Here is a 14,290-nt window from a genome sequence, read left to right on the forward strand (position 1 = left end):
TATTTAGAAACTCATGAAATCAAAATTAGAAAGTCGATATATTGCTATATATATTAATTCATTAAGGTTTTGTTTATTTATTTAATGATAGTCACTATTTATTTGAGCTATATTCTGTTCTAGAATATCGAAAATATGATGAATTCTAATAGATAAGGAAAAATATGAATAGAATAGTAATTAATACGATCTAGTAGTTTAGTGAATTTGTATACACTATTTTAGTTGAGCCCGCTTAGCTCAGAGGTTAGAGCATCGCATTTGTAATGCGATGGTCATCGGTTCGATTCCGATAGCCGGCTTTTACATATTTTTTCATTTTTTTACATGATTTTTAATGTACTTTCAAAAAAAATAAGATTGAAAAGACTTCTTTCACCTTTTTCCAAGAGTTACCACGCCATTTATATTATGTCATATAAACTTCCATATAGGAATATATATTGGGTAAAAGGGTTAGATCTTGGCAAAATAAATGAAGAAAATAAAGGAAAATTTTTGTGATTTATTGATTTATATATATTGTATATACAATAAAAAAATCTGTATATTGAGAGAATATATCTTCTGACTCTTTGTATTCCAATAGTTTATTGGAGTGGATTTTACGTTATTTATCATTATCATTTAGTTCAGTTTTAATTTTGTTTAGTTTTTGTACAATTTCAATAAAAAAAGGAGTCTTTATGTCACGTTACCGAGGGCCTCGTTTTAAAAAAATACGCCGTCTGGGGGCTTTACCGGGACTAACTAGTAAAAGGCCTAGGGCAGGAAGCGATCTTAGAAACCAATCACGCTCCGGAAAAAAATCTCAATATCGTATTCGTTTAGAAGAAAAACAAAAATTGCGTTTTCATTATGGTCTTACAGAACGCCAATTACTTAAATATGTTCGTATCGCCGGAAAAGCTAAGGGGTCAACGGGTCAAGTTTTATTACAATTACTTGAAATGCGTTTGGATAACATCCTTTTTCGGTGGTTGGTATGGCTTTGACTATTCCTCAAGCGCGCCAATTAGTTAACCAGGCATATTTTAGTTAATGGTCGTATAGTTGATATACCAAGTTATCGATGCAAACCCCGAGGATATATTACAGTGAAGGATGAACAAAACTCTAGAACTTTGGTTCAAAAATCTTCTTGAGTCATCTGCCCCCGAGGAATTGCCAACCATCTGACTCCTTCACACATTCCAATATGAAGGGTTAGTCAATCAAATAATAGATAAATGCGTCGGTTTGAAAATAAATGAATTGCTTGTCGTAGAATATTACTCCTCGCAGACTTAAAAAACCTAAGTGAAGTAAAAAAAAATCACTAAAAACAAGAGTTCGGACAAGCCCCTTTGCCCGCTTTTTGATTAAAACTAAAAAGGGACAAGGTAAGGGATTTTGTCGGGGAATCTTTTTCCTATTCATGTATCATAGATTGGTAGGGAGGTTTGGATCCCTGGTTTGCTCTTCCAGCATTTTCATAGCAAAGAAATGTAGATTTTATATCTATTTTTTTTATTTGATTTGATACGTTGTGTCATCACGTAAGATTGGTTATTTAGTTGAAAGTACTGAAAAGAGAGGGATTCGACCCTCGGTAAACAAAAGTCTACATAACAGTTCCAATGTTACGCTTCAACCACTCGGCCATCTCTCCGACATCAGGTTATGACTGGAGTACTGGGTGAATAGCGAGGTAGTTATTCATCGTTTTTTGAGCATATGGTTGATAGTACCTTTTTTGATCAGAAAAATTGGAAGTAGATAGAATTTTTTTTATTTGAAAACGAGTCCGCTTTATGTTAGTTCATAAAAAAAAATCCTTGTTTATGAAAAAAATTTTCTCACAAAAGAAAAGAAAAGGAAATAAAAAAGAGTTATAGTAGGGTTTAATAAGATAGCGAAGATCGCACATAAATGGAAAATTTTATTGATAAGAGGTTACAAAATTGAAAACGAAAACGATGCTGGCTTATTTGTCAAAAAAAAATAGAGTACGTTATAAAGAATTAATTAATCAGTGAATATTCGGGAATTAAAAACTCGTTAAATTCCAAAATTGTGAATTAGTTAATTTTTTAGATCTTGAATTTTTGAATAAACTTCTTTTTCAGCAATCTAATTCATACCAGAACGAATCAAGGAAAAACTATGAAGAGACCAGTTACAGGAAAAGATCTTATGATAGTCAATATGGGACCTCACCACCCATCCATGCACGGTGTTCTTCGCTTAATTGTTACTCTAGACGGTGAGGATGTGTTGATTGTGAACCCATATTGGGTTATTACACAGAGGAATGGAAAAATTGCAGAAAACCGAGCAATCAATACAATATTTACCTTATGTAACGCGGTGGGATTATTTAGCTACTATGTTTACAGAAGCAATAACAGTAAACGGACCCGAACAATTAGGAAATATTCAAGTTCCTAAAAGAGCCAGCTATATCAGAGTAATTATGCTAGAATTGAGTCGTATAGCTTCTCATCTGTTATGGCTTGGCCCTTTTATGGCAGATATTGGGGCACAGACTCCCTTTTTCTATATTTTCAGAGAACGAGAATTTGTATATGATCTATTCGAAGCTGCCACCGGTATGAGAATGATGCATAATTTTTTTCGTATTGGAGGAATAGCGGCGGATTTACCTTATGGTTGGATAGATAAATGCTTGGATTTTTGTGATTATTTTTTAACAGAGGTTGTTGAATATCAAAAACTTATTACACGAAATCCTATTTTTTTAGAACGAGTTGAAGGCGTTGGGATTATTGGTGGGGAAGAAGCAATAAATTGGGGTTTATCCGGACCAATGTTACGCGCATCCGGAAACCATGGGATCTTCGTAAAGTTGATCGTTATGAGTCTTACGATGAATTTGAATGGGAAATTCAGTGGCAAAAACAAGGAGATTCATTAGCTCGTTATTTAGTACGACTTAGCGAAATGACAGAATCCATCAAAATTATTCAACAGGCTCTGGAAGGACTTCCGGGGGGTCCCTATGAAAATTTAGAAAGCAGAGGCTTTGATAAAAAAAGGAATCCAGAGTGGAATGATTTTGAATATCGATTCATTAGTAAAAAACCTTCCCCTACTTTTGAATTATCGAAACAAGAACTTTACGTAAGAGTTGAAGCTCCAAAAGGGGAATTGGGAATTTTTCTCATAGGAGATCAAAGTGGTTTTCCTTGGAGATGGAAAATCCGACCGCCGGGTTTTATTAATTTGCAAATTCTTCCTGAACTAGTTAAAAGAATGAAATTGGCTGATATTATGACGATACTCGGTAGCATAGATATAATTATGGGAGAAGTTGATCGTTAAAATGATAATTTATGCAACAGAAGTACAAACAATAAATTCTTTTCTTAGATTGGAATCTTTAAAAGAGGTCTATGGACTCATATGGATATTTGTCCCTATATTTTCTCTTGTATTGGGAATCATAACTGGTGTACTAGTAATTGTGTGGTTAGAAAGAGAAATATCTGCAGGGATACAACAACGTATTGGACCTGAATACGCCGGCCCGTTAGGAATTCTTCAAGCTTTAGCCGACGGGACAAAACTACTTTTCAAAGAAGATCTTCGTCCATCTAGAGGAAATACTCCTTTATTTAGTATTGGACCATCTATAGCAGTTATCTCTATTTTACTAAGTTATTCAGTAATTCCTTTTAGCAATCACCTTGTTTTAGCGGATCTCAATATCGGTATTTTTTTATGGATTGCCATCTCAAGTGTTGCTCCGATCGGACTTCTTATGTCAGGATATGGATCAAATAATAAATATTCTTTTTTAGGTGGTCTGCGAGCTGCTGCTCAAGCGATTAGTTATGAAATACCATTAACTCTATGTGTTTTATCAATATCTCTACGTGCGATTCGTTGAAACAGAAAGGTTTATTCCGTTTCTTCTAGATAAAAAAAAAATGAAAAAAAAAACGGAATATATATATTATCTTTCGGGTTTATCTTAATAAAAGGAATTTGAATTTGATAGTTATATATGAGTGAAAAAAAACTGCTCAGAAATTAGCAGTAAAAAGAAAAATTAAGTCTCATTTCCTATGTACAAAGGTTAAATGGAAATAAACGTAAGCGTAAGAATCGCTTTACCCCAAGGTTGGTTGATTAGTCAGCCGGGCTTGAAGCGGGTTAAAAAAAATATTAACCGTATGACGTTTTCACTATCAGTTATATAAATTACTATACATATACATATTACAAAGTGATCGGCAATTAGGTAAAAACGCGTGGATGGTTAGAAACACCAAAATACACAAAGAATTGTAATAGAGATTAACCAAATTGAAAAGGATATTTATGCATAACATAAGATAACAAAAAAGAAGGTTAATTGGGGCTTGAAATTTGTAGAAATTATCAGGCAGTACTCCCCAAGATTCCGATTCAGAGTATGCTCCCATCCACCGATAAATGTAATGACTATCAGAAACGAAATAATCCTTTATTTTTTTTTAAGTCCACCTACTTTTTTTCTAAAAAAGAAAGAAAGAAGAATAGGAACGAAACAAGTATATTTTTTTTATAGATTTCGAAAATAAAATAGAATTTCTATCATGAATAAGAAACTAATAGGATGTTTAATTCTTTTTCGTAATTGAAAAACACGACGGGCTGAAAAACCTAGGTTTAGTTTTACAAGGGGTGCTTTATTAAAGGATTAAGTTATTACTCAACAAATAGAAATTAAAATTGTAAAGGATGAGATGAATTCCGAAGCGCGTTTTTTAGTTTTAGAATTTGAGCAGACAGAATTCCATTGGTATAATTCGGGACCCCAGATATATTTCTATTTAATCCATTTTAGAACACATCATATCCATCTAAATAATACTAATCTGGTCCTTATATTTATTTACGGCCCCCGAGGAGCCGTATGAGGCGAAAACCTCATGTACGGTTTTGTAATAGCGGTGAGAATAGTAATGTTATCACCGACTAGGATTATCTAACAGTTTAAGTACAGTTGATATAGTTGAGGCACAATCAAAATATGGTTTTTGGGGATGGAATTTGTGGCGTCAACCTATAGGTTTTATCATTTTTCTAATTTCTTCCCTAGCAGAATGCGAGAGGTTACCTTTTGATTTACCAGAAGCGGGAAGAAGAATTAATAGCAGGTTATCAAACTGAATATTCCGGTATCAAATTTGGTTTATTTTATGTTGCTTCTTATCTAAATCTATTAATTTCCTCATTATTTGTAACAGTTCTATACTTAGGCGGTTGGAATATTTCTATTCCGTATATATCTATGCTGGAGCTATTTGAAAAGGATCAAATTTTTGGAACAACAATTGGTATCTTTATTACATTAGCTAAAACTTATTTGTTCTTGTTCATTTCTATCGCAACCAGATGGACTTTACCTAGGCTAAGAATGGATCAACTATTAAATCTTGGATGGAAATTTCTTTTACCGATTTCCCTTGGTAATCTATTATTAACAACTTCTTTCCAACTCTTTTCACTCTAAATTGAAAATCAATCCAAGATATTCATTACTTGTTTTAAACAAGAGAAAGAAACAAAGATCAAATTATTCATAGATAATTACAATATGCTTCCTATGATAACCGGGTTCATGAATTATGGTCAACAAACCCTACGAGCTGCAAGGTATATTGGTCAGGGTTTCATGATTACCTTATCCCACACAAATCGTTTACCTGTAACTATTCAATATCCCTATGAAAAATTAATAACATCAGAACGTTTCCGCGGTCGAATCCATTTCGAATTTGATAAATGCATTGCTTGTGAAGTATGTGTTCGAGTATGTCCTATAGATCTGCCGGTTGTTGATTGGAAATTGGAAACTAATATTCGAAAAAAACGATTGCTTAATTACAGTATTGATTTTGGAATTTGTATATTTTGTGGTAATTGTGTTGAGTATTGTCCAACAAATTGTTTGTCAATGACTGAAGAATATGAGTTTTCAACTTATGATCGTCACGAGTTGAATTATAATCAAATCGCTTTGGGGCGTTTACCAATGTCAGTAATTGACGATTATACTATTCGAACAATTTTGAATTCACCTCAAAAAAAATGGGTAAACCCATTAATTTTATTAAAAAAAGAATGCAAAACTGTTGAATTATATTATATAAAGAATTTAATTAAAAACTTGTATTTATAGAATAATATTAAGTATTAAGGCTCATCCTTTTAATATAATATTTTCGTAATTATTATCTTGCTTGAAATAGATAGGTTGAAAATATTAGAATAAAAAAGCGAAACTGTCTAATAATTGTATCTACATCAATTAATATTCATTAGATTCTAATTTCACTCTATTAGAAACATATTAAAAAAAAATTCCCCGGTTAAATTAATAAGGTCATGAAAAGGATTTCTATTTTTTCTTTTTTAATAATATAATGGATTTGCCTGGAAAAATACATGATTTTCTTTTAGTTTTTCTGGGATCTGGTCTTCTAGTAGGAGGTCTGGGAGTGGTATTACTTCCTAACCCAATATTTTCAGCCTTTTCCTTAGGATTTGTTCTTGTTTGTATATCTTTATTGTATATTCTAGCAAATTCCCATTTTGTAGCTGCTGCACAACTCCTTATTTACGTGGGAGCCATAAATGTTTTAATCATATTTGCTGTGATGTTCATGAATGATTCCGAATATTCCATAGATTTCAATCTGTGGACTGTTGGGAATGGGATTACTTCAGTGGTTTGTACAACTATTCTTTTTTCATTAATTTCTACTATTCTCGATACGTCATGGTACGGGGTTATTTGGACTACAAGATTAAACCAGATTTTAGAACAAGATTTAATAAGTAATAGTCAACAAATAGGAATTCATTTATCAACAGATTTTTTTCTTCCATTTGAACTCATTTCAATAATTCTTTTAGTTGCTTTGATAGGTGCAATTTCTGTGGCTCGTCAATAAAAAAGGTTCCAATTAGTAAAGACCAAAGAAAACTTTGTGTTTGTGTATGTTATGATATTTTTTTCCGTTCATTCAATTTGATTGAATACTATTTCATTTTTTAAATATAAATTTTTATATTTTATATATATTTGAAATTTTTTCCCTAATATAGTTTTTATTCGTACTTTGTTGTTATATTCTAGTTGATTGAATCCGGTGAATTGTTTTTATTATTCATATTGATAATGAATCAAAATTGATAAGGAGTTGCTCAATGATACTCGAACATGTACTTGTTTTGAGTGCCTATTTATTTTTGATTGGTCTTTATGGATTGATCACGAGTCGAAATATGGTTAGGGCTCTTATGTGCCTTGAACTTATACTCAATGCAGTTAATATGAATCTCGTAACATTTGCTGATTTTTTTGATAATTCCCAACTAAAAGGGGATATTTTCTGCATTTTTGTTATAGCAATTGCAGCCGCTGAAGCAGCTATTGGATTAGCTATAGTCTCGTCAATTTATCGTAACAGAAAATCAACTCGCATCAACCAATCGACCTTATTAAATAAGTAGCATAAATCAAAAAATTATAGGTTTAAATTTGCATATATGATAGGTTATGACTTACTAGATTAAATTTGTGAAAATTTAAGAAATCAAAGTATTTTAGCCCCATTTTTTACCAATTGAGCCAGAATTCATTAAAAAATTCTATTAAAAGAAATCATTGCTTCATCTAGTATTTTAATTTAATATATCATTTAGTTATAAGTTTACTAGATTGAAAATTTATGACATTAAAAAAACTATAGATCCTATGTCACATTCAGTAAAAATTTATGATACCTGTATAGGATGTACTCAGTGTGTCCGAGCATGTCCTACAGACGTATTAGAAATGATACCTTGGGATGGATGTAAAGCTAAGCAAATAGCTTCTGCCCCAAGAACCGAGGATTGTGTTGGTTGTAAGAGATGTGAATCTGCCTGTCCAACGGATTTTTTGAGCGTTCGAGTTTATTTATGGCATGAAACAACTCGAAGCATGGGTCTAGCTTATTAATACGTTACCGAAAACCTGATTTGAATAAATTTGGAATACATTTTATTTTTTTTATTGACAAGTACTCGTACTCAAAAAAGTTCAATTATATTTTTTTATTTATATATTTTTTTGAGTACGCGTTCTTTGGACCTGGTGTATCTTGTCTTTACCACGAATGATTTTCCTTGGTTAACAATAATTGTTGTTTTTCCAATATCTGCCGGTTCATTAATGTTATTTCTCCCGCATAGGGGAAATAAAGTTAATAAGTGGTATACTATATGCATTTGTATCTTAGAACTTCTTCTAACGACTTACGCTTTTTGTTATAATTTTAAACTGGACGATCCATTAATTCAACTGTCCGAAGATTATAAATGGATCAATCTTTTTGATTTTTATTGGAGACTGGGAATAGATGGACTTTCTATAGGAACGATTTTACTGACCGGATTTATTACTACTTTAGCTACTTTAGCGGCTTTTCCAGTTACTCGGGATTCCCGATTATTCTATTTCCTGATGTTAGCAATGTACAGCGGCCAAATAGGATCGTTTTCTTCTCGGGATATTTTACTTTTTTCATCATGTGGGAATTAGAATTAATTCCCGTTTATCTCCTTTTATCCATGTGGGGTGGAAAGAAACGTTTGTATTCAGCTACAAAATTTATTTTATACACTGCAGGAAGTTCTATTTTTTTATTAATAGGAGTTTTAGGTATAAGTTTATATGGTTCGAACGAACCAACATTAAATTTAGAACTATTAGGGAATCAAGCCTATCCGGTCACACTCGAAATACTCTTTTATATTGGATTTCTTATTGCTTTTGCCGTCAAATCACCGATTATACCTTTACATACTTGGTTACCTGACACCCACGGCGAGGCACATTACAGTACCTGTATGCTTCTCGCTGGAATCTTATTAAAAATGGGAGCATATGGATTGGTTCGAATCAATATGGAATTATTACCTCACGCTCATTCTATGTTTTCTCCTTGGTTGATGGTAGTCGGTACAATCCAAATAATTTATGCAGCTTCAACATCTCCCGGTCAACGTAATTTAAAAAAGAGAATAGCCTATTCTTCTGTATCTCATATGGGTTTTATAATTATAGGTATTGGTTCTATAACGGATCCTGGGCTTAATGGAGCTATTTTACAAATAATCTCTCATGGATTTATTGGCGCTGCACTTTTTTTCTTGGCAGGAACTAGTTATGATAGAATCCGGCTTGTTTATCTTGATGAAATGGGTGGAATGGCTATCTCCATTCCAAAGATATTTACAATGTTCACTATCTTATCGATGGCTTCCCTTGCATTACCGGGCATGAGTGGTTTTGTTGCCGAATTAATCGTTTTTTTTGGAATAATTACCAGCCAAAAATATTTCTTAATTTCAAAAATTTTAATTATTTTTGTAATGGCAATTGGAATGATATTAACTCCTATATATTTATTATCTATGTCACGTCAAATGTTCTATGGATACAAGTTAATTAATGCCAAAAACTTTTCTTTTTTTGATTCTGGACCCCGAGAGTTATTTCTTTCAATCTCTATTCTTCTACCCATAATTGGTATTGGGATTTATCCTGATTTTGTGCTCTCATTAGCAAGTGACAAGGTCGAATCCATTTTATCTAATTATTTTTATGGATAGTTTTCAGGAAATAAAAAAAAACATTAAATTGAATTATAATAAGAAGTCTTTGCTTTTTGTATTGTGAGAACCTTTTGAATCATTGTACTACTTGATTCAAAAGGTTCTTGATGATTTACTACTAAAACTAAATTAGATTTCTTAACTTAGATGAAGTTATATATAGATGCTATTTTTTTTATTTGGATTCTTTTCTTTTTTTGTTAATGTTTTAGTTAATTCGATGTAAATGAACCATAACTATGTAAACCTATTCCTAAAAGATTGACGCCAAAATAGCATATCCAAATTAAAAGAAAACCTAGCGAAGCCACAATTGCAGAATTTATACCTCGAGCATTCCTATTTGTTTTAATATGTAAATAAATTGCGAAGATGGTCCAAGTAATAAATGCCCAGGTTTCTTTCGGATCCCAATTCCAATATGAACCCCATGTTTCATTAGCCCATACAGCTCCTGAAAGAATGCCGACGGTTAAAAAGATAAATCCGAGACTAATAATACGAAAACTCCAATAATCTAATTGTTCAATCAATTGATACCTATAATAATTTCTAGAAAAACTAAAATTAATTTTGTTGTAGTAAAATAGAATTTCTTTCATTTATGTAGTAAAGTACATCAAAAGAAAATAATTCATTTAATAACATTTTATTTTTCATATTCTTTTTCCAAAAAGTAGATCCGACCTTGCGAAATGTAATGACTAGAAGAGCTATTGATAATAATGATCCGCATAACAGAGCGCCATAGCCTAATATCATCATACTTACGTGCATCATTAACCACTGGGACTGGAGAGCTGGTACTAATATTGCAGACTGAGGCATGTTGTTTAAAAGACCTGAAGTAGCAAAACCCTGAATAAAAATAGCACTTGGCGCAGTTATTGCGTTTAAGTGATTTTTTTTTTTTATTAAAATAGGAAACTATATGAATAATTGCAAAAGCCCATGAAAGAAAAATTAATGATTCATATAAATTGCTTAATGGAAAATGTCCTGAATAAATCCAACGCGTAAATAATAATCCTGTTATACCAAAAAACGTAATTACGATTCCTTTATCTGATGAATCAAAAAATCCTATGATTTCATCTAAATTAACTAATAAAGTTAAAAAATAAATTAGTAGTACAATTGAAACGACCGAAAAAGATATATGAGTTAATATATGCTCTAAAATTGAAAAAATCATAAAAAATTTGTTAAAAATTAATAAATTAATACTAGGTTTTACCCGATTTTAGAAAACAAGTCGGGTATTAATTTGATTATAAAACTTATAATATCTCTTTTATAAGATCTTATGCCGCTACTCGGACTCGAACCGAGATGCTCTAGCACTGCTTCCTAAGAGCAGCGTGTCTACCAATTTCACCATAGCGGCAACTTGTTCAAAATAATACTAACAAGTTTTTACTCAATCGTCGAGATTCAAATTTTAAATAAAGAAGCTAATTTAATGGAATTTAAAATTGATTTTATTACTAAAAAAATGCTTTTTCTAAAAATTAAAACTTCTCCAAAATCCTTAGAAATTTTAACTAAAATTTGCCTAAGTTGCTCAAGAAAAATGAAAAACAACAATTGTCAAAAATATCTTTCATGCATCTTTTTATATTGTACAAACATAATATTTTTTGATCGCTTAAAAAAAATATCATATATTATTACTTATTAGTATCTAATATTCACTTAATCGTGGATAGATACTTTTATAACTTTGATTCCAAGTAAAGAATATAAGAATTAAGAGAAATAATAATTCCTAAAGGTATAAAGTGAAAAATTTTGACTTAAATTAATTTAAAGAACCTGTTGATTTCGCTAAAAGATCTTGTATTTCCTAGTTAAGAGGAAATACAAGATCTTTATTTATTTTTTATTGATGGGGAAAGTAATAACCCCCCCTTTTTTACAAAATCAATAGGAATCTTTCGTATATTTCGTATATATATATATTATCTTTTTTTTTTTTTTGGTTCCTATAGATTTTTTTAATTTATATGTATTCTAAAAAATTGGTTTTTACGTTAGGCTAATTCTAATGATTCTAGTGTTTTTATTTATTTTGTTGTACAAAAAAACTTTTTGAATTACCTGTAGAAAGCGATTTCCCTAAGGAAAAAGCTTTCAACGATGTCCAATATCCCTTCCTTTTCCAAATTTTTTTACGAATACGCTTTTTCGAGATAGAAGTACGTTTTTTGGAACTGCCATTCAAAAATGAAAAAAGTTTTTCAGTGGTATAATTGGATGTCAAAGACATTTATTATTCTATTCTTTCGTACTCCATATTGAGTAATTTTTTCTTTCAAATTTTATTATATATTATTTTTCAAACAAAACAGACATTCAAAAGTTTAAAACCCAACTATTTTTTCCCTTTTTCTTGAAAAATTTTTGTATTTAACGTTTTAAATCCGTATAAGAGTGCTCATTTAATTAATCTATACTGATAGATTTAGATTATATTAGAAAAAATTTTATTAAATTTCTTCACTTCATATGTAAAAAAAAATATCGATTATAATAATATTTCTTGAAAAAAAAAAGCTCACTTAGTGTACTGGAAGACAATCACTAAATTCCATAATTCAATAATAATTCTAAATAATCAAACCCAAATAACTTTTTTTTATACTTAATATTAAGTATTTTTTTGTCGTGTAAATCTTTGTTCTATTCTTAATATATGTATATAAATTATTGTAATACGGAATTATAATTCACTTTTTCTGTATCTGCATAAAATCAAAATTTTTTTTAGTAGAAAAAAAAAAAGACAAATCGTTTTTTTACAGTAACTTAGTAATATTAGTTAATAACTTCTAATTTTTTGATTTGAAATATTTCTTTTCAAAGGTTTATGAAGGATTATACTAATTCGAAAAAATTTCTATTTAAGTTTGAAAAAATGCGCTTTTTTATTATCCCCTTTGAAAAAAATATATATATATACAAACCAGTGAATAAGAAATAATAAATTTAAGAATAAAATAAAAAGGGTTTTTATTTTATGGAACATACATATCAATATTCATGGATCATCCCTTTCATTCATTCCACTTCCAGTACCTATTTTACTCGGAGCTGGACTTCTACTTTTTCCGACAGCAACAAAAAACCTTCGACGTATGTGGACGTTTCTGAGTATTTTTTTGTTAAGTATAGTTATGATCTTTTCGCTCTATCTATCTATTCAACAAATTTTTCTAAGTTGCATTCATCAAAATGTATGGTCTTGGACCATAAATAATGAATTTTCTTTTGAGTTCGGTTACTTTATTGATCCACTTACTTCTATTATGTCAATATTAATTACAACTGTTGGAATTTTGGTTCTGATTTATAGTGATAATTATATGTCTCATGATCAAGGATATCTGAGGTTTTTTGCTTATATGGGTTTTTTTAATACTTCAATGTTAGGATTAGTTACTAGTTCTAATTTGATCCAAGTTTATTTTTTTGGGAATTAGTTGGAATGTGTTCGTATTTATTAATAGGTTTTTGGTTCACACGACCTATTGCAGCGAATGCCTGTCAAAAAGCTTTTGTAACCAATCGTGTAGGGGATTTTGGTTTATTATTAGGAATTTTAGGTCTTTATTGGATAACTGGCAGTTTCGAATTTCAAGATTTGTTCGAAATATTCAATAATTTAATATTAAATAATAGAATAAATCTCTTATTCCTTACTTTGTGTGCATTTCTATTATTTGTGGGTCCTATTGCTAAATCTGCACAATTTCCTCTTCATGTATGGTTGCCGGATGCCATGGAGGGCCCTACTCCTATTTCGGCTCTTATACATGCTGCTACTATGGTAGCAGCGGGAATTTTTCTTGTAGCTCGTCTTCTTCCTCTTTTTATAGTTATCCCTTCTATAATGTATATAATATCTTTGATAGGTATAATAACAGTACTCTTAGGAGCCACTTTAGCTCTTGCTCAAAAAGATATTAAGAGAGGTTTAGCCTATTCTACAATGTCTCAACTGGGTTATATGATGTTAGCTCTAGGTATGGGGTTATAGATCCGCTTTATTTCATTTGATTACTCATGCTTATTCGAAAGCTTTGTTGTTTTTAGGATCTGGATCCATTATTCATTCAATGGAAGCTATAGTTGGCTATTCTCCTGATAAAAGTCAGAATATGATTCTTATGGGTGGTTTGACAAAACATGTGCCGATTACAAAAACTGCCTTTTTAGTAGGAACACTCTCACTTTGTGGTATTCCCCCCCTTGCTTGTTTTTGGTCTAAAGATGAAATTCTTAATGATAGTTTGTTATTTTCGCCAATTTTTGCAATAATAGCTTGTTCAACAGCGGGATTAACCGCATTTTATATGTTTCGGATTTATTTACTTACTTTTGAAGGCCATTTAAACACTTATTTTATAAATTATAGGGAAAAAAAAGTAGCTCCTTCTATTCAATTTCTTTATGGGGTAAAGAAGAAGATAAAAAACTTAATAGGAATTTTGGGTTAGTACCATTATTAACAATGAATAATACGAAAAGAGCTTCTTTTTTTGGCAATAAAACATATAAAATTAGTAATAATGTAAGAAATCAAACTTTTATTACTGTTGAAAATTTTGGACTTAATACAAGAACTTTCTAT

General features: G+C 30.7%; 1 non-coding gene across 1 annotated transcript; it reads left to right on the forward strand.

Moving 5' to 3' along the window:
- Nucleotides 1-229: 229 nt before the first annotated feature.
- TRNAT-UGU lies at nt 230-302 on the forward strand. The gene has a single exon. It is a non-coding gene; the product is annotated as a tRNA-Thr (tRNA).
- Nucleotides 303-14,290: the final 13,988 nt, after the last annotated feature.

The sequence above is a fragment of the Brassica napus genome, unplaced genomic scaffold, assembly GCF_020379485.1.
Source record: "Brassica napus cultivar Da-Ae unplaced genomic scaffold, Da-Ae ScsIHWf_2995;HRSCAF=3782, whole genome shotgun sequence".
NCBI classification, from domain to species: Eukaryota; Viridiplantae; Streptophyta; class Magnoliopsida; order Brassicales; family Brassicaceae; genus Brassica; species Brassica napus.